At 41.4% G+C, this 20,678-nt stretch overlaps 1 non-coding gene and 1 pseudogene across 1 annotated transcript; both read left to right on the top strand.

Annotated features, from left to right (window-relative positions):
* The first annotated feature begins 9,701 nt into the window (after positions 1-9,701).
* Positions 9,702-9,873, top strand: LOC117756816 (annotated as a pseudogene).
* A 1,107-nt stretch (positions 9,874-10,980) lies between these two features.
* On the top strand, positions 10,981-11,090 carry LOC117756864. The gene has a single exon (XR_004612928.1). It is a non-coding gene; the product is annotated as a U5 spliceosomal RNA (small nuclear RNA).
* Positions 11,091-20,678: the final 9,588 nt, after the last annotated feature.

The following is a 20,678-nucleotide window of genomic DNA, read 5'->3' as shown; positions in this document are numbered from 1 at the left end:
TTAAACTAGCTGTAATCAAACCCCTTCTAAAAAATCCACCCTGGACCCGGAGGTTTGAGCCAACTACAGACCGATATACAACCTCCCCTTCCTGTCTAAAATCATTGAAAAGGTTATAGCCAATCAGCTGTGTGAGTTTCTCCAGGAAAGTAATGTACAGTATATGAAGACTTTCAGTCGGGGTTTAGAGCTAATCACAGCACGGAGACAGCCTTGGCAAAAGGTTTCAATGGAAGCCCTTGTCCAAATATTATTATTAAATTAAATTTTACCTTTCTCCTGTAATGTCCCCATTTCCCCATTAGATGGCGCACTTTGACCGGGAGTGTGGTGTATAGGGCTCGAAAGGGCACATGATCTCATTGTGGGCCGTCAGCGCCATTTTCAGGGTTTGTTTACATTGCTGAGTTAGATACGGTGCTCCCTTCACTTTTTCACTTTGCCCTGTGAGCCTTTCTGTAAAATGAGCGGATCAAGGAAACGAAAAGTGGACAATGAGTGCCGAGAAACTGTCGCAGTTTTCAAGGAGTACAACATCAGCCGTCACTTTGCTACGAAGCATGCTAACTATGCTAGCAAGCAGTCAACGCAAGAACGGGCGTTTGACTTTGCGTTTGCTGTGGACATATTTTCACACATGAATGAGCTGAATGTGAAACTGCAGGGGAAAGATCAGTTTGTTCACGACATGTACAAACATGTGAAAGCCTTCAAATCCAAGCTCACTTTGTTCTCCAGACAAATTGCGAACAAATCTTTCGCTCATTTCCCCACACTTGCCATGCAGGAAGAGGCACCGCGAAACGCAAAAAAATACAGCAAATCACTTGAGGACCTGCACGGACAATTCTGCCGTAGGTTCTCTGATTTCGAAAACATTGAACAGTCACTTCAGCTGGTGTCCTGTCCCCTGTCACAAGACCCTGAAACAGCACCACAGGAGCTGCAGTTGGAACTGATAGATCTTCAGTCTGACTCCGTCCTAAAGGAGAAGTTCAACTCTGTTAAACTGAATGACTTTTATGCTTCACTTAACAGAGCCACGTTTCCAAACCTCCGGAGGACTGCACAGAAGATGCTGACTTTGTTTGGCTCGACTTATGTGTGTGAGCAGACATTCAGCGTCATGAACGCCAACAAAGCCCGTCATAGATCAAAGTTAACGGATCAGCACCTCAGATCTATCCTGAGAATTGCCACAACCAAAATAACTCCAGACTTGGATGCACCGGCAAAAATGGGAGATCAACAACACTGTTCCCACTGAAACTGAAAGTGATGTGTTGCTGCAGCGAGGTTGGAGCCAAATCTCCGACACACAGCCTGCGTGGCTGCTCTAACCTGTTAATGTAGATAACAAAGAAGTTCAAGTGAGGTAATTGGTTTGGGCGCAGGCCTCAGATGTTTTCATGATGTTTGATCAGTCACGTTACGACATTTTTTTGTATTGTTCATGTTCGTGCAATTTGTTAAATTGCCTTGCAAATAAATGCTTTGCTACCTGTTAAAGGCCAAATCCTTTCGTGTAATGATTTTTACATGTCATTTATATTAGTTCACACAAACACTCCATCCATCTGTTCCTGGCCCGGCCCCTCTGTCAAATTTTAGAACCCATTGTGGCCCGCGAGTCAAAAAGTTTGCCCACCCCTGGTCTAGAATGTCGGGGTACACATGACACACGGAGCTTCTCTTCCCAGCTTCTCCTTCCTTATCACATCAAAGAAATTAATATCAATCAATCAATCAAATTTTATTTGTATAGCCCATATTCACAAATCACAATTTGTCTCATAGGGCTTTAACATGGTGTGACATCCTCTGCCCTTAACCCTCAACAAGAGTAAGGAAAAACTACTTAAAAACCCTTTTAACAGGGAAAAAAGAAGGTAGAAACCTCAGAGAGAGCCACATGTGAGGGATCCCTCTCCCAGGACGGACAGAAGTGCAATGGATGTCAAGTGTAAAGGAGAACATCAAGATAAAGGTTTTAGCAGCATTGATAAGGGTAAACATTTTGAAGTATAACTGAAGGTCAGTGAATTGGTGGATTAATGTCATTAATGGTCAAGTGTCTGAGGAGAAATACTATGTATCGAGCAGTCCTGCTGCAATCATAGTCTATGGTCAGCAGCCACCACGATCATGATCCACCATCAAGATCGGATGCCACTATAGTCCAGTCATTGTCCACTGCCGCCATTAGGATCCATCATCAGCTGCCACCTCGGTCGTGGTCCACCACCAGTATCTGATGCCAACACGATAAAGGATCTGCCTTTATTATCACGATCAGCCAGCACGATGCAGAATCCGCCATACTGGATCCACCATTACGACCTCTGATACGTGATCCACAGATCCTAATCCATGATGTGGCCACAGCCACAGCCCTGGATCTGCGGACGATAAGGCAAAGGGACTCCGGGGAAGAAGTCAAGTCAGTAACATGTATTGATGGGATATGAATTACTTTGATGTGATAACGATTGAGAAGAGGAAGGAGAAGCTCCGTGTGTCATGTGTCCCCCGACCTTCTAGACCTATAGCAGCCTAACTAAGAGCAGGTCTAAGACAAGCCTGGACCAGCTCTAACTATAAGCTTTATCAAAAAGGAAGGTTTTAAGCCTACTCTTAAACGTACAGATGGTGTCTGCCTCCCGAACTGAAAGTGGGAGATGATTCCACAGGAGAGGAGCTTGATAGCTGAAAGCTCTGGCTCCTACTCTACTTTTAGAGACTTTAGGGACGACAAGTAAGCCTGAATTCTGGGAGCGCAGTGCTCTAGTGGGTTGATAAGGTACTAACAGCTCTTTAAGATATAATGGTGCCATATTGTTAAGGGCCTTGAAGGTGAGGAGGAGAATTTTTAATTCTATTCTAGATTTAACCGGAAGCCAGTGTAGCGAAGCTAATACTGGAGAAATGTGCTCTCTTTTCTTGGTTCTTGTCAGGAGACGTGCTGCGGCATTTTGGACAAGCTGCAGAGTCTTTAACGACTTACTGCTGGAGCCTGATAATAAGGAATTACAATAATCCAGTCTGGATGTAACAAAGGCGTGGATTAGTTTTTCTGCATCCTTTTGAGAAAGGACATGTCTGATTTTGGAGATATTACACAAGTTTTTATGCAATATCTCATCAATACATGTTACTGACTTGACTTCTTCCCCAGAGTCCCTTTGCCTTATCGTACACAGATCCAGGGCCGCAGCTGCGGCCACATCGTGGATTGTGATGGTGGATCGAGTATCAGAGATCGTGACCGTAATGGTGGATCCTGTATCGTGCTGGCTGATCGTGATAATAATGGCGGATCCTGTATCGTGTTGGCATCTGATAGTGGTGGTGGACCACGATCGAGGTGGCAGCTGATGGTGGACCCTGATGGCGGCAGTGGACAATGACTGTGGACTATGGGGCCATCCAATCGTGGATCATGATCGTTGTGGCTGCTGACCATGGACTATGATTACAACAAGACTGCTTGATATACAATATTTCTCCTCAGATACTCGACCATTACTGACAGTAATCCATCACGTTTGGCTCTCTCTGAGTTTTCCTCGTTCTTTTTACCCTGTTAAAAGGTTTTTTTTGTGTAGTTTTTCCTTACTCTTGTTGAGGTTAAGGGCAGAGGATGTCACACCTTGTTAAAGCCATATGGGACAAATTGTGATTTGTGAATATAGGCTATACAAATAAAATTTGATTCATTGATCTGCCATCTTCTTTGGAATAGTTTGCTGGAGCAGCAGCATTTCAACTGCTGACAGGACGAGACTGGACCGTCTTATTAGGAGGGCCAGCTCGGTCCTGGGATACCCATTTGACCCAGTGGAGGTGGTGGGACAGAGGAGGATGATGGCGAAGCAGTCTTCTCTCATGGAAAACCAGTCCCACCCCTTGCAGGAAACCATCACAGCCCTGGGCAGCTCCTTCAGCAACAGACTGATCCACCCTAGGTGTCTGAAGGAGTGGTATTGCAGGTCGTTCCTTCCTGCAGCAGTAAGACTTTACAACCAGCTCTGCTCCAAGTAAAACTACATGCACCACCACTATGGACTGTCACTTTAACACTTCTCAACTGTGCAATATTCACTGTACTATACTCATTTGTAAAAAAATTCTGTGCAATACAAACAGTTATGTGCAATCCATTTACTGTACATATTCTGACACATAATATATTTCTTTACACTGTATATACTGGTTTAATCACATTTATATTTTTCTATATGTTGTATATTTCTATTTCTTTATATTCCCTCACCCAAGTACTGCATTCTACTTATGTGATGTCTTCTGCTGCTGTAACATTGCAAATTTCCCCATTGCGGGACTAATAAAGGACTTCTTATCTTATCTTACTTGCAGTAGGGAGGAGAGTTTTTTGTTTTAATGCAGTAAAAAAAAAGTTTAAATGATAATGGTTGCATTCAAGATTCTTTCGTTAAATGTAAGAGGAATGAGGGACACTGTTAAAAGAATGGTAGTTTATGATTTTGTGGACTGGATGTTGAAATTTGTTTTTTGCAGGAGGTTCATTTACGGGATAAGGGGGATGTTGGGAAATTCTGAAGGGAGTGGATGAAAGGGGACTCAGTTTGGAGGGTGGGGGGGTCCACTCTACAGGTGTCAGGATTAGGGTGGAGGATGTTTTTATTATTGTTCAAGGGAGGATAATGGTAGCTGACATCACGTGGGGGAAAAGCAAGCCGAGGGTTTTGTGGTGTATGAATCAGAAACACTGAGGGAACGACAAGAAATGGTTTGGGTTAGTAGAGCCAAACTTTGCCACCAATAGGCAGGTAATCACAGGTGGGGACTTCAATGTAGGGTGAAGTAAGGCGGGGGGCACCAGCGATGGTTATATCTCCCACCTTATGGCTAGACATGGGCTGGAAGATGGGGGGAGGATGGTCAGGCCACTGGTAGACGGTCCCATGTGAGTTGTAGCAAAGTATTTGAGACTGCTCCCTATGTTCTTTTCTGACCATGATGGGCTGCCGTTTGAGGTGCGTGCCTGTTTTTCGGCATGGGTGCTGGCGCCTCAATATTAGTATATTAGAGGAGGACATTTTCAAACAAGGTTTCTTACCATTCTTCAAAAACCTTAAGAACTAAGACCAATGTGTCCTGGGGTGATGGAGTGGTGGGAGGTAGACAAGAAGCGGATAGTTTTTTTTGTAAAAGGAAGGGGAGGTTGGCAAAGAGGGAGGTGCTTTGCCTTGAGCACCTCCTCGACCATACCAAAGGAAACTGCAGTGGCACTGTAAATCAGCGGGCTTGTGACTCCCTTAAAGCAAAGCTTAGGGAGGTCTTTGAGTGTAGGGCCCCGGCTTACTGTTACAGGCGCACCGAGATTTCCTTGAGAAGCACGAGACGTGTTCTGCTGCTTTCTTCAGCTAAATACAGGCTGATAAGAAAAAACTGGTACAGACCAGGATCAGGGACAAGCAGGGCAGGGTTGGGTCGGAAGCGGGTGAGATGGTGCGTGCCGCTACTGACCACTACCGCACAAGTTTCCAGGAGAAAGAGGTAGATGTAGGGGGAGGGGAAGACTTCCTGGACTTACTGACCCAGCGGGTTCCGTTAGACATAGCGCAGGCTTTGGAGGCCCCGCTTACCCTCAAAGAGCTTGAGGCAAAGGTCCTAGCGGATCGTTTGAGCACAGCGCTTCAACGCGTGGTCCATGTGTCTACATCTCATACGAGACGCTGTCGCGTGGGCGGAAGACAGGCCCCTGCCACTTATTGTGGTTGGTCTCGACCAGGCAAAGGCTTTTGACAGGGTTCACTGGGGCTTTATGTTTAGGGTATTGGAAAGGCTTTAACAAGGGGTTTGTCGGATGGTTGCGCACATTATACACAGGTGTGGGGAGCAGAGTGTCAGTCAACGGTCACTTAGGGGAAGTTTTCAGGTTGCACTCAGGGGTAAGACAGGGGTGCCCACTCTCACCGCTGCTCTACATCCTTTATATAGAGCCCCTGGCGGCAGCCAGTCGGGCTGACCCGGGGGTGAAAGGTTTCCTGGTTCCAGAGCAGAGGCCTACGTGTCAAGCATGCAGACGACACCACACTGCTGCTGGACAGTGACGCATGCCTGATCCGATCCTTGGAGATTTTCCAGGACTTTGGTCGGGTGTCGGGAGTAAAACTGAATCGTGCCAAATCCTCGGTCAAGTTCTTTGGGCGCTGGAAAGAAAGGACGGATGTACCGGGAGGACTGTCGCTCTGCACAGGACCACTGAAGTTACTAGGGGTCAGCTTTGAGACAGCCCACAGTGCCACGATCAACTGGACCAGGCGTATTTCAGCAGTCCAGAAGAAGCTTGCACTCTGGAAGAGCAGGTGCCTGACTTTTATAGGGAAGGTACTTGTACTGAAGGTAGAAGTTCTGCCATCCCTCCTATATCTGGCATACATATACCCACTGCCAGTCAGCATGAGGAGACCTCTCATGCGCCTCGTGTTCGGATTCCTATGGGGTGGGAGATACGAATATGTGGCGAGGGCTCGCATGCTGGCTGGTATCGAAGCAGGAGGGAGAGATGTGCCACACCTCCCACTGAAGCTGGACTGCATTTTTGTTTCGTCTTTGTGCAGAGAACTATCCTTTCCGATAGAGCACCCCTCAGGCTACTTTCTACGGCTCTATTTCGCGTACCAAGCTAGGGGGTTGATGGTCTGGAGCAACTTGGCACCCAGGGTGGAGCAGCAGCCATGGCATTTCAACCATGCAGCCAGGTGGCTGCGGGCTCATCCTGAGGCCTCCGACACAGCTATAAAAATAGATCACAGAGCCCTCTACAGAGAGGTCAGTCAGGGAGTGGTCGCACCTCCAGTGGTGGGGACCCCGACAAAGATTTGGAGGGGGATCCAGCCACAGACAACGGACTCAAAACCTAAATTGGTTATGCCTGCACAAATGCCTGCCAGTGCGGGAAACCATGTACCGGCATGGGTTGGCAAGATCCCCGGCGTGCCCTCGGACAACCTGTTCAGGGGAGGAAACGGTCAGGCATGTCATGTGGGACTGTCCAGTGGCAAGGGTAGTATGGGAACGGCTAGGGCAGGTAGTCACAGGATTTAATCAGACCTGGGCCAGGGTTGAAAGAGGTTTAAGCACAGGGAATGGTCCTTTTAATGTCCCAATGTGGCATATTATAAGTATAACAAAGAGGAGTATCTGTTTTTTTTGGAGAGGAGAGAATTCGGTCTTAACATTCTTTTTGGAGCTTTGTCCCTCAAGAAAGATGACCTCCTCTGCCTGCAGAGGAATGCCACGGACCGTTTTTTTGATGTTACTTTCTACAATCTCACCAAGATGGAGGAAACGAAAAGGCTGGCTGATCGTTTGGTGGATGGACCACTGAATGAGTACCAGGTGCAAAGCCTTTGCCGAACTGGTGAGCGAGTTATCACAATCCACATTTATAATCCCTGGGTAACTGGAGAAGCAACCAGATACTTCCTTTCTAAGCATGTGACAGTGATTTCGAGCTTGAGGGAAATCAGGGACTCTCTTGACGTTTGGACTGGAAAAAGACAATTTTGTGTGCGACTGAAGGAGAACCCAGATGGTCACGATGGCTTCACGAAACGGTCATGTGGGAATGTCCAGTGGCAAGGGTAGTATGGGGTAAAGTGGGAGAACGGCTAGGGCAGGTAGTCACAGGATTTAATCTGACCTGGGCCAGGGTTGAAAGAGGTTTAGGCACAGGGAATGGTCCTTTTAATGTCCCAATGTGGCATATCATAAGTATTACAAAGAGGAGTATCTGGTCGGCCAGGCAAGACCTGGTAAAGACAGATAAAGATAGTGGGATGGAAGGGATAATGAGGAGGGTGGAAGCAGATGTAAAGGGGAACATCAAAAGGGACATTGAGAAGTGGGGGAAACATGCAGCCCTAAAGAGGTGGAAAGGAGGGTTTGGGTGGATATGGTGAAATAAGAGGGAAGGCACAAGGAGTTCTTTGGACTGTTTTAGTTTTTTTCACCTTTATTTTTGCAACATGGAATGGGTAGGTTTTGGAAAAAGAAACATTCTATACCTGCAAAGGGGCACATTTGGGGCGAAGGTTCTATTAAGGGATGGTCAAACGTGATGTTTGATTTGTATTGAACTGACGAAAGTTTTAATAAAATAATTTAAAAATCTGTTCTTATCAGTTTAATATCTATGTCCTCTATATGAGGACTACATATTAAGCAGATTTTATGTCCACAGTTCACCGCTGTTACAAATATTATTTTATGTATTTTATGTCCCGCACATCAGCTCCCTCAGCAATGTGGAACGCATTGTCTGCACATACAACACATACAAATATACTTGTTGGACATTAAAGTCTATATTCAGCTTGTGATGTACTAGATAAGAGCTATTCAAATTACTAAGGAATATTTTATATATATTTATGACAAGATATTCCCCAAAATCAATCAAAACACATGAAGAGGATTAACAGGGACACCTGGCTTGTTCTTGTTCCATCAGCTAACTCCACAAAGTGTTTTTTCGGCTGGAAAGTCTCATCAAACTTATTAAACTTTTCAATATCGGTGATTATGTGTGACGTTGCTCCAGTATCTACCATCGGTCCTTTATGAGTAACTCCACGTGCCGGACAGTCACTTATTCTGAATGCAAATGAGTGGTCTTCCACATAGGTTGCTTGTTTTACATCGTCTCTCTTTTTTCGTCTGCAGTTTGTGTCTTTATGAGTGGAGCTGTTGCAAAAACTGCACCACTGTGGTCTTTACTTTTGCCTGCGTTGGTACACTTCCTGGCCATATGCCCTTTCTGGCCGCAGTTGTAGCAGTTGATCTTGAAGTTCTCTCCCCTTCACCCAATTACTTGCCTTCATCACATTGTCTTCGCTCAAGTTGGCATTATATTTGTCCGTGCTTTCGTAGCTTCTCAACTTGGTTTTAAACTCACCAAAAGTTAACTTCTCATCCCCTTGTGTAATGTGGATGGAAAACGGCTTAAATGAATCAGGCAACCCCTTTAGAATCATAGCAATCAACAGTCCGTCGCTCAGAGTTTCCTCAGCATTTCACAGTGCTGTGATGGCTGTTTCTGCGCAGATAATATAGTCTGTGACACTCTCGTTGGACATCTTCACTAGAGACGTTAACTCTGTGTAGAGGCTAATCACGCGAGGTTTCCCTTTTCCTGCGTAATGCTCCCTCAGCATCTGTAGCGCCTTTATCCCGTTGTCCGCTGCCTCTCTCATTATCAATGAAAGACTCTTATCTAGAAACTGAATCAATTCGGCGTAAGCTTCTTCATTTCTCTCACCATCATTGCTGCCGTCGTCTTCCTCACCTGGCTCATCCAAAATGGTCGCTCTCAGGCCGATAAGTCGCACGTGGCCCAAAAACTTTGTTTCCCACAGCTCGTAATTCTTTTCATCTCCATCGAAACATAAATGGTTCCATCAGCTTCCACCTTCCCACCTGGGCCCATAACCTGTTAGGGCTGTCATCATTAAGGGTTGAATAACCGGGCACTGATATCCTTGTTTCACAGAGGAAAAACACACGCAGCCGTCATCGGTGTTTACATGAACCGGAAGTGATTCACTTTATTGTGCACGCTCCAGTCATTTCATAATAAAGCTCAGACTTCAGTATAAGGGCACATATTAACAGAAACCTAACAATTTATATTAAACAGGAAGTTTTTTGTAATAAATTTTTTTTTTAAATCTGTTCTCATCAGTTTAATATCTGATATGTCCTCTATATGAGGACTACATATTAAGCAGATTTTTGGCATGAGGGGCAGAAATTTGGAGCTTGCTCCTTTCTCTCCACGCATCGACCTAGCATTGCAGTGCCGCTGGGAACGGTGCACTCTGTTCTTACCTTGTAGAAAATCAAACACTCAAACAATTGTCGAGTTTCAAAAGTGAATTCTACACTGGGTCAATGAAACTGAGGTAAGGGCCTGGCAGAGTTTGACATGTGTGCGAAACTGCTCTGATGACTCACTGCTTTGTGTCATCAGACCAATTAAATATGCGTCCAAACAATATGCACTAGTCATGACGAGTGATGGAACACACACGAGCAACAGTGAGATTAAGGTTCCAAAAAATATTGGGGACATTTGTACAGCTTGTTGGCAGATAAGCCGCATCAAGTCAAAATATTGCCCTTTTGGAACCTGGCCGCTGAGCCCAATGAACATCGAGGAGAGTGTGCAAGTCCCTGATCATTTCAGAACTTCTGTTGCATGCATCAACATTTCAGGTTTTGTTTTTCCAGAAACCAAGTGAGTACATTTTGATTATATGACACCATTACAACAGATCTGATAAAGTGCTTCACGATAAAATAGTAAAACTTGATAGTAACAAGAACGAACCAAAATAGGACAGAAAATACAGAACAAGTGAAAGTTGTACCAAATGGCTCTTAAGTTGCTTGTTAAATGTCTTCTCAGTATCCAGAGTTCTTAAATCCAGCGGGAGAGAGAGCCAGGGTTCAAGGGCTACAACATCATAAGCATAGTCTCCTTGTGCCTCGAGTCTGGATTGAGGAACAACCAAGAAACCCTGATCAGGGGTTCCCAAATTCTTACGGATTGATATGGCTGCAGTAGATGTTTTCTACATGCCTTCACCTGACCATGCAGGGCTCTGAACGGGATCACAATGAGCTTGAACTGGATTCCAAATTGAGTTAGAAGCATTTGTCAAGAATGGAAACTTTTTTTCACTCAAGACCTTCTGGGAGACTTGGTGAGAAACCAGAGTCAGCATTTTGGAGCGAATGTAAGTGGTTCAGGGATGTATTGCTTAGACAGGCTCAAAAGCCAATCACAGTAGTCAGGGCAGGAGGTAATAAAGACGTGTATACTTTTGGTTGGCAGATGGGATCGGGTTGGGAATGTTGCATACTGGGATCTGACATGCGGAAAGCAAAGAGAGGCCTACCATGAAGGTGGTGACTGTGACCGAGAGGCTCCTCTGGTTTCTCTTCATAACGCACAAGTCTTTCGCCTTTTAGTAAAGACTTCCCTGGATAGGAACATGCTGTATGGCTGAGCCTTTTGAAATTGTGAAAATCAAAGAGCTGTCTAGGTCAGAAAGAGTCCATTGTAGTGGAAATCTACCTTTTACATTCCTGTCTGAGCCTTTTATGACCTGAACTGTTTGTGACCTGAATCTTCTATGACCTTTCTATTACTTTTATGACCTTTCTATTACTTATTTACTGTCCGATTACTTATTTTCTGCCTGCTTTATCTTTAAAGGAAACTTATACAGAGTAGTGTGCTGTTTCTTAATTCCTGTCTCAAACTGCGCATAAAGAACCAGTCTGAACTGGCTCAGACATCAGCCTTACACCGGGTTTACACCGGACGCGGAAGCGCCGCGGCAAGAAAAGCCAGGCACCTCCTTTCCGCCCCCGTTACAGAATTGTGCTGTTCACATCGGCTGCGATGCGATGCGCCTGCACCGATGATGTCGGCGTCAAGTCTATTTTTCCGCTCACCGCGAGCGTATCGCACCAGGAAACACATTGAAAAATGATTTTAAACGATATAAATGACATATTTTATATGATATAAATGATCAAATATGCATCCCATACTTTGGATTCCCCTTCTGTTGTCCTGGAGTTTCAATTTCCCCGATTTTTCCCCTCACATTATAAATTTCCCCATCTGCCCATCCACTACAAGCACACAGACAGAGAGAGAAAGCGGGGGGGGGCTATGAAGACCATCATCATTTACCCCCGAACCCCTATTGAACGGGTTACATACAACAACAAGCGGAGAAAGTAGAATCGCGGGCTGACCGGCGCGGAGAAATGCGCGTCCGGTGTGAACAGCCAGGCGGCTGCGCGCTTGAGAATGGCGCTGCGCGTCGCTTCCGCGTCCGGTATAAACTCGGCGTTAGTTCTCTTATAAAAAAATCTTTGCATTTGACTGTTCTCCATCAGCACTGTGAGATCCCTGTGACTCGGTGTTGACCCTTTCTGCATAAAGCTCTTAATAAAATACTCAAAGACAGATAATCCAGCCTCTTGTGTTTTCAGATATCCATCACAAGACCTTATTTTTATTTAAAATACGAGCAGCAGCATTTTGAAAGCTGAAAACGAGTTACTAAGGTTTGGCTAAGGCGTGTATACAGGGCGTTACAATAATCCAGGAGGGAAAAGACAAAGGCATGTATTAGCTTTTTCTAAATCAGGGGGAGATAGAGCTGATTTTATTTTGGAAATATTTCGTAGATGGAAGTAGCAGGATTTAATGATTTCATTAATGTATGTTTTGAAATTCAGATGGGAATCGAATGTGACAACTAGATTTTTAGCTGTTATTTAAATATTGGTTGCAAGGGCAACGATAGGAGCAGGATATGGTGATTAGTTTCGAGAAAGTTAGCTCTTTCAATTTTACTTTTATTATTATTGGAAGTCAAGAGATCTTTCATATGCAATTTGGTCTTTTTGTGCTTCCTTTCCAATTTTCTGCACAGCCATTAGCCATCAACCCATGGAGAGAAGTTAACAGGTGATATCAGTCTTGTTTTAATAGGGGCTATGATATCCAGTGTTGTTTGACAGAGGTTATTGAATTCGTTGAGTAAAACGTGAGGATCAGATGATTCGTAAGGGTTATGGTGAAGTAGACCTGTGAAAAAGTTAAATGAAAATTTTGAGGCACTATGTTCATCTAAGGTGTGAGCTTTTAGTAGTTTTGTTTTTTTCGGGCAACGTGGAGAAGGGAGTCAAACTTAACACAGAGATGGTTAGAGACAAATACGTCCTAAAAAACTAGATCTAATGTGTGGCCACGGTTATGAGTTGGACCAGTCATGTTGGACTAAATTAAAAGACTAATGTTTAAGAATTCAGCTGCAAAACCACTGGTGGGGTCATCAATGTGGAGATTAAAATCACCAACGATGATGGCTCTGTTGAAATTTAAAACAATGAAAAATGATAGTTCCCAGAATTCAGGGGCAAAATTAACATGTGGTATGGGAGTGTGCGATAAATTACTAGGCTAAGAACCGGAGCAGTTCCTCACATTTTGAACATAGCAGCCTCGAAACTAGAAAATGTCCCTGTGGTAATGGGGCAGCAATTGAAAAGAAAAGGAAATAAAATAGAAAATTAATACAATTAAGTAAAAAATTCATAAAAACAAACAAGAAAGAAAGTGATGAAAATTATACAAGCGTAAAAGTACAAGATCTAATTAAAGGCTGAAGTCAACAGAAATGTATCATGTTGTCGTTTAAATGCGTTACCTTAACTAGCTTCCCTGATATTTAACGACAGTCTAAATAATAAAAGTAACAGTTGTTTGTCCAATGCCATTTTGAAAGTACTACAATAATTGTAAAATGACAAAACTTCAAAGTAATACAGCCAGCAGATTACAAAACTCCAAAGCAATAGTTTTATTGTAACAGGACAAAACTTCAAAGCAATACAATTATCGTACAATGACACAACCTCAAAGTTATACAGTGACAAAGCTTTAAAGAAAGACAATTTGGCAGATGGCACAATTTCAAAGTAATACAATTAACCATATCTCGAGGTAACAAAATGACATTTCAAAGTTATACAACTACTGTTAGATATTACATCTTCAAAAGAATACAATTTTTATTGGATGACACAAATGCAAAGTAATACCATGTTTTTAAAAAAGACAACTTTAAAGTAATGACAATAATTAAAAGCAATACAATTACACACTTTCAAAGTAATAATATTAATAAACCTCATCTGTATAGCACCTTCATTCAAGAAATGCAGCTCAAGTGCTTTACATTTTGTAGATACAAATATGTTGATAAAGATAAAATATTGTTTATAAAAGAAAGAAAAGGTTAAAATGTTAGACATATAAGGGAACAGTATTTTTAAATACTATTAAATGAACAATTCATAACTAAAAAGAAAGAAATTGATGAAAATTTACAAGTGCAGGATCTCATTAAAGGCCAAAGTAAAAATAAATATGGGGCAAATGACCATGCCACCAGGGTCTCCCACACACAGCCAGAGAAGAACATGTTACTTTTCAGCATATTTATTCTCTTAACAGGTGAAAACATAAACTCCACACAATTTAAAGTTGTCAGACATTTCTGCTAGTGTCCAGCTTCGCTCATGTCTCTCGCTGACAGCTCCGCTGCTGCCTTTTGTACCAGAGGATCAAATCAGCTAACAGCCCTCAGCTGCGCTGATTAATCCTCTGGTACAGGTGGAGGTGCTCTCTGAGCCACCTGTGACTAGATACCCCCATTGTCAAATTCAGGCAGGATGGCTACCTATAGCACCTTTCATACAAGAAATGCAGCTCAAAGTGCTTCACATGTATTATAGATAAAAATATAAACATGTTCATAAACATAAAAATTAGTTTATAAAATACAACTGTTAAAATGTAACTCATCTAAGGGAACAGATTTGAAGTCACATGGGAACATATTAAAATTACATTGAAAAGAAAAGGAAATAAAATATTTAAAAAATACAATTAAGTAAAAAAATTCATTAAAACTAAAAAGAAAGAAAGTAATGAAAGTTATACAAGTGCACGAGTGCGGCTAAGTACAAAATCTAATTAAAGGCTGAAGTAAAAAGAAATGTATTAAGTTTACTTTAAACACGTCTGCTGAACTAGTTTCCCTGATATTTAGTGGCAGTCTAAATAAAACAATTAACAGTTTTTTGTCCAAAGACATTTTCAAAGTAATACAATTATTGTAAAATGACAAAACGTCAAAGTAATACAATTATTATACGATGACACGACTTCAAAGTAATACAATTACAAAACTTTAAAGGAAGAAAATTTTGTCAGATGCCACGAGTTCAAAGTAATACAATGACACAATCTCAAAGTAATAAAATGACACATCTCCAAAGTAATACAGTTAGTGTTAGATATTACATCTTCAAAAGAATAAACATTTTGTTGGATGACACAAATGCAAAGTAATACCATGATTGTAAAAAAGACAACTTTAAAGTTATGACAATAATTCAAAAGCAATACAATTACACACTTTCAAAGTAATATTAATAAACATTATCTGTATAGCACCTTTCATATAACAAATGCAGCTCAAAGTGCTTTACATATATTATAGATATTATAAACATGTTAATCAAGATAAAAAATTGTTTATAAAATAAAACTGTTAAAATGTAAGTCATATAAGGGAACAATTAATTACATTAAAAAGAAAAGTTAAGATGTGCAAGATCTCATTAAAAGCTGAAGTAAAAAGAAGTGTATTAAGTTTCTGTTTAAATACGTTTGCTGAATTAGCTTTCCTGATATTTAATGGCACTAAAACTTGTTTTTATCTAATGACATTCTCAAAGTAATACAATTATTGTAAAAAGACAAAACTTCAAAGTAATTTTAATTGTAACAAGACAAAACTTCAACTACTTTAAACACGTCTGCTGAACTAGTTTCCCTGATATTTAGTGGCAGTCTAAATAAAACAATTAACAGTTTTTTGTCCAAAGACATTTTCAAAGTAATACAATTATTGTAAAATGACAAAACGTCAAAGTAATACAGCCAGCAGATGACGAAACTTCAAAGCAATACAATTATCATACGATGACGCGACCTCAAAGTAATTCAATGACAGAACTTTAAAGGAAGACAATTTTTGTCAGATGGCACAATTTAAAAGTAATACAATTACACAATCTCAAAGTATTGAAATGACACAACTCCACAGTAATACATAGTGTTAGATATTACATCTTCAAAAGAACAAAAAAATTTGTTGGATGACACAAATGCCAAGTAATACCATGATTGTAAAAAAGATAACTTCAAAGCAATAACAATAATTCAAAGCAATACAATTACACACTTTCAAAGTAATATTAATAAAGTTTATCCGTATAGCACCTTTCATACAAGAAATGCAGCTCAAAGTGCTTTACATATTATAGATGAAAAATATAAACATGTTAATAAAGATAAAATATTGTTTATAAACTTCTTTTTTTTTTAATGTTAGTGTAATGGAAATTTTGTATGATGTTGCATGAGCAGATGTTGCATGAGCAGACGTGTGTGTGGAAGATTGACCAGACTGTTTATCTAAAAGGGCAACTTTAGGTTTACGATTATTGCTCAGGGACTTTGAATTTATGGCCTCTTGAAGCCTTAACTTCCCCAATGGGAGGGGGCTTTGAGTTATAAGTATACAGATTTCTCCTCTGTTCTTCTGTCATTCAGGTGAGTCCATCTGCAGATGTTGGATTAAATTTACAGAAAGACAAGTGTTTGACTTTGTGCTTGATTCACAGAAATTGCCACCACAATCTTGGCGTTGTCGGCAGGATCACTCGTGTGAGAGAACACTCTGGATAAAACTGCGCAGGGAGTCTGAGACTCTGACCTCAACCTCCCTGACAAAAGAGGGTAGAGAAGTGAGGGCCTGATGCCTGAGAACCAGGAGTGCTCTCACTGCTATGATCCAGCGGACCAAGTACGGCAAACGGCATTGTCTTTCTGGTAAGAGAAATTCAGAAGGCTAAAGATTCCCTCTTCCATTGTGTGTTGAGTGACAGACGTGTCTGCAGGGCAAGGTTTGGAACCGCTGTAGAATCAAAGAATCTTCAGGTTTTGATCTTAGAAAAGGTCAAATAGTTAACTGGGTTAACTAGGGTGGAAGGAGTATAAATATATAGTATAAATATAAGGAGTGTTTATTAACTTAATGCGCTTGTTATATTGGGTTCTGACGTCGGGCTCATGATTATTATAATATAGTAACTAGTATTTTACAATGGAGGTGTAGCTGGGACGGAGGGACCGAGACCGAATCCAGATAGTCTCAGCACTGCAATCAATCTGTTGATAATCTGAAAATTCAAATACATTTTATACCTGCATGCGTAGTGCTAAAGAGAAGTGTGTCTAGAGGGATTGGACACGTAGACGATTTCGCTAAAGCATTATGATTTCAGGCAGGGTATTTAAAAGTGTATTAAGCAAAAAAAAACAAAACAATTGAGAATTTAACAGTGACCAAGTAATTACAAGAGGAAATTACTATTTGGCCACATTATATTGGAGATAGTTTCCTATTGCTCCTTACGAAAGCGTTTTGGAGATTGATTGAAGAGTTAAGGTAACTAATACTTAACACAAATTATTAATACTTAACACAAATGTTTAACTGTAACTGTTGTTAGATATTCATGCCTCATAAGTAGAAAAGTACTGAGGAACATGTGACTGAGCAGGGGAATACCGACGAAAACATAACTCACAGCCCAAGGTCACAGCCCAAGGCTGTGGGACAGGAGATATAGGTTCCACCCAGATTGTATGTGTATAAAAATCAGCGGACGATGTTGTCCGGGGCTGATTTCCTCATGATCCATCCTCGGGGTTGGTGAACAGAGGAACTGAGCCCAGAGACTCTGTAAGTATCATGATTTATAATAAAACATTTTTGTCTGAGAACTACATTGTATGTGTGTGACTTCCCTCTAATCAAACGAACACGGCGGACTGGAGAATTGAGAACAGAATGAGGTGATCAACGTTGCTCCGCCAACACTGTAAAGGAAAATGTAAAGATTTGGATGATGAAACTGATCTGAGTATTCCAGCTGGGAAAAAGTGAGAGAGAGGACCTCTCGAATTCCTCTAACAGAAAAGGTAAGTACATTTAAGTGCATTTGGGACATAATTGGGCTTTTTGAGGCTAATAACAAAAGGAAAACAAAAACTCAAAACTAATTTTAAAATAAAATATTAAAGGAATAGAAAAGAATGGGTTAAAAATAAATTAAGAAACTTTTAATTTCTTTTCCCATATCAGCAGAACTTTATTCCCCAAATTTCGTATTCTGCTGAACAAACCAGTTTAAATTGATAAATAAGAGTCGGGTCACAACTGCTGTGACAACCTATTAGAGAAAATAGGTTTAAAAAGTAGAGAGGAAGACTGTGGTTTTTCCGAACATGGGAGGTTTGAGTTTAAATCAGCTGCAGCAACTCAAAACTAAACTGCTTGTGAAAAGAGAGAAATAGAAAGAATAAGAACAAAGTAGGGAGAACAAAGGACAAAGAAAACGGGAAAGGTCACGGATGTAGAGGAAGGGAACGTAGAAGAACTGACGCCTGTTACAAATGTGGCAAAATTGGACATTGGGCAAGGGAGTGCCCTGGGAATCAGCACACACAGTGTGATTGACTAGCAGTGGAGCTGGGGACAGTGAAGAATTCATCTGGTGCAGACGCTGAGATGGAGAGAGAGTTTCAACCTACACATCACTGTCGTAAGAACACGGTTACACGCACACCATGTGAATTAATGTCAGACACAGAGCAGATGATTAAGAAGGCTATTGATCAGTGAAGAGAGACCTACTGCGCTTTATGCTAAATATTTTCACATGCTGCATGTAAACTAATGCCAGAACACACAATCAGTGTGTTCTGGCATTAGTGGTAGAGACATCACATTGTTGGTAGATTCTGGTGACACCAGATTCTGGTGTCATTAAATATGAAGAGTTTGATATTACTCCTAAAATGAGTGTTATATACACTACCGTTCAAAAGTTTGGGGTCACTTAGAAATTTCCTTATTTTTCAAAGAAAAGCACTGTTTTTTTCAATGAAGATAACATTAAATTAATCAGAAATACACTCTATACATTGTTAATGTGATAAATGACTATTCTAGGTGGAAACGTCTGGTTTTTAATGAAATATCTACATAGGTGTATAGAGGCCCATTTCCAGCAACTATCACTCCAGTGTTCTAATGGTACATTGTGTTTGCTAATCACCTTAGAAGACTAATGGATGATTAGAAAACCCTTGTGCAATTATGTTAGCACAGCTGAAAACTGTTTTGCTGGTGAGAGAAGCTATAAAACTGGCCTTCCTTTGAGCTAGTTGAGTATCTGGAGCATCACATTTGTGGGTTCGATTATACTCTCAAAATGGCCAGAAAAAGAGAACTTTCATGTGAAACTCGCCAGTCTATTCTTGTTCTTAGAAATGAAGGCTATTCCAATGCGAGAAATTGCGAAGAAACTGAAAATTTCCTACAACGGTGTGTACTACTCCCTTCAGAGTACAGTACAAACGGGCTCTAACCAGAGTAGAAAGAGAAGTGGGAGGCCCCGGTGCACAACTCAGCAAGAAGACAAGTATATTAGAGTCTCTAGTTTGAGAAATAGACGCCTCACAGGTCCTCAACTGGCAGCTTCTTTAAATGGTACCCGCAAAACGCCAGTGTCAACGTCTACAGTGAAGAGGCGACTCCGGGATGCTGGCCTTCTAGGCAGAGTGGCAAAGGAAAAGCCATATCTGAGACTGGCCAATAAAAAGAAAAGATTGATATGGGCAAAAGAACACAGACATTGGACAGAGGAAGATTGGAAAAAAGTGTTATGGACAGACGAATCAAAGTATGAGGTGTTTGGATCACACAGAAGAACATTTGTGAGACGCAGAACAGGTGAAAAGATGCTGGAAGAGTGCCTGACGCCATCTGTCAAGCATGGTGGAGGTAATGTGATGGTCTGGGGCTGCTTTGGTGCTGGTAGAGTGGGAGATTTGTACAAGGTAAAAGGGATTTTAAATAAGGAAGGCTATCACTCCATTTTGCAACGCCATGCCATACCCTGTGGACAGCGCTTGATTGGAGCCAATTTCCTCCTACAACAGAACAATGACCCAAAGCACACCTCCAAATTATGCAAGAACTATTTAGGGAAGAAGCAGGCAGCTGGTATGCTGTCTGTAATGGAGTGGCCAGCGCAGTCACCAGATCTCAACCCCATTGAGCTGTTGTGGGAGCAGCTTGACCGTATGGTACGCAAGAAGTGCCCATCAAGCCAATCCAACTTGTGGGAGGTGCTTCAGGAAGCGGGGGGTGAAATTTCTACAGGTTACCTCAACAAATTAACAGCTAGAATGCCAAAGGTCTGCAATGCTGTAATTGCTGCAAATGGAGCATTCTTTGACGAAAGCAAAGTTTGAAGAACAAAATTAATATTTCAAATAAAAATCATTATTTCTAACCTTGTCAATGTCTTGACTATATTTTCTATTCATTTTGCAACTCATTTGATAAATAAAAGTGTGAGTTTTCATGGAAAACACGAAATTGTCTGGGTGACCCCAAACTTTTGAATGGTAGTGTATCTCAAAACGATTGGAGCAACAGGTACAACAGTGATAGAGAGATACACTCTACCATTGTCTTGTCATGATGAGGTTGAAGGAAATTTTAAGATTCATTTTTGTTGTCACCACACTGCCCGATAAATCTTATGGGAAGAGATTTGATGTGTTCATTGGGTATTATGCTAATTTCAATGCCACAAGGCATTGGTAGTAACTAGAGTCCAAAGAACATCAGCATTTGTTAAGTATGGAAAGGAGGATTTGATATATGCATATCAATGGAAGATTCCAGACTCTTTTCTCACCTCTGTAAATAACACCCTCTTGCCAGAGGCAGAGGCACTCACCACAGATGTAATCACTGATGTTATGATAACGCAGAGAAGAGAACCATAAAGTAAAGACAAACTTAGGTTAAGAATGTTATAGAGAATGTTTGCGTAAAGAGAAGGATAGGTTAAGTTGGTTATATTGGAACAGTAATCACCGTGTT

The sequence above is a fragment of the Hippoglossus hippoglossus genome, chromosome 22 (genome assembly GCF_009819705.1).
Source record: "Hippoglossus hippoglossus isolate fHipHip1 chromosome 22, fHipHip1.pri, whole genome shotgun sequence".
In the NCBI taxonomy this organism is placed as follows: Eukaryota; Metazoa; Chordata; class Actinopteri; order Pleuronectiformes; family Pleuronectidae; genus Hippoglossus; species Hippoglossus hippoglossus.
Note: the sequence above shows the minus strand (reverse complement) of the source record. Positions and strands in the feature narration are given on the sequence as shown.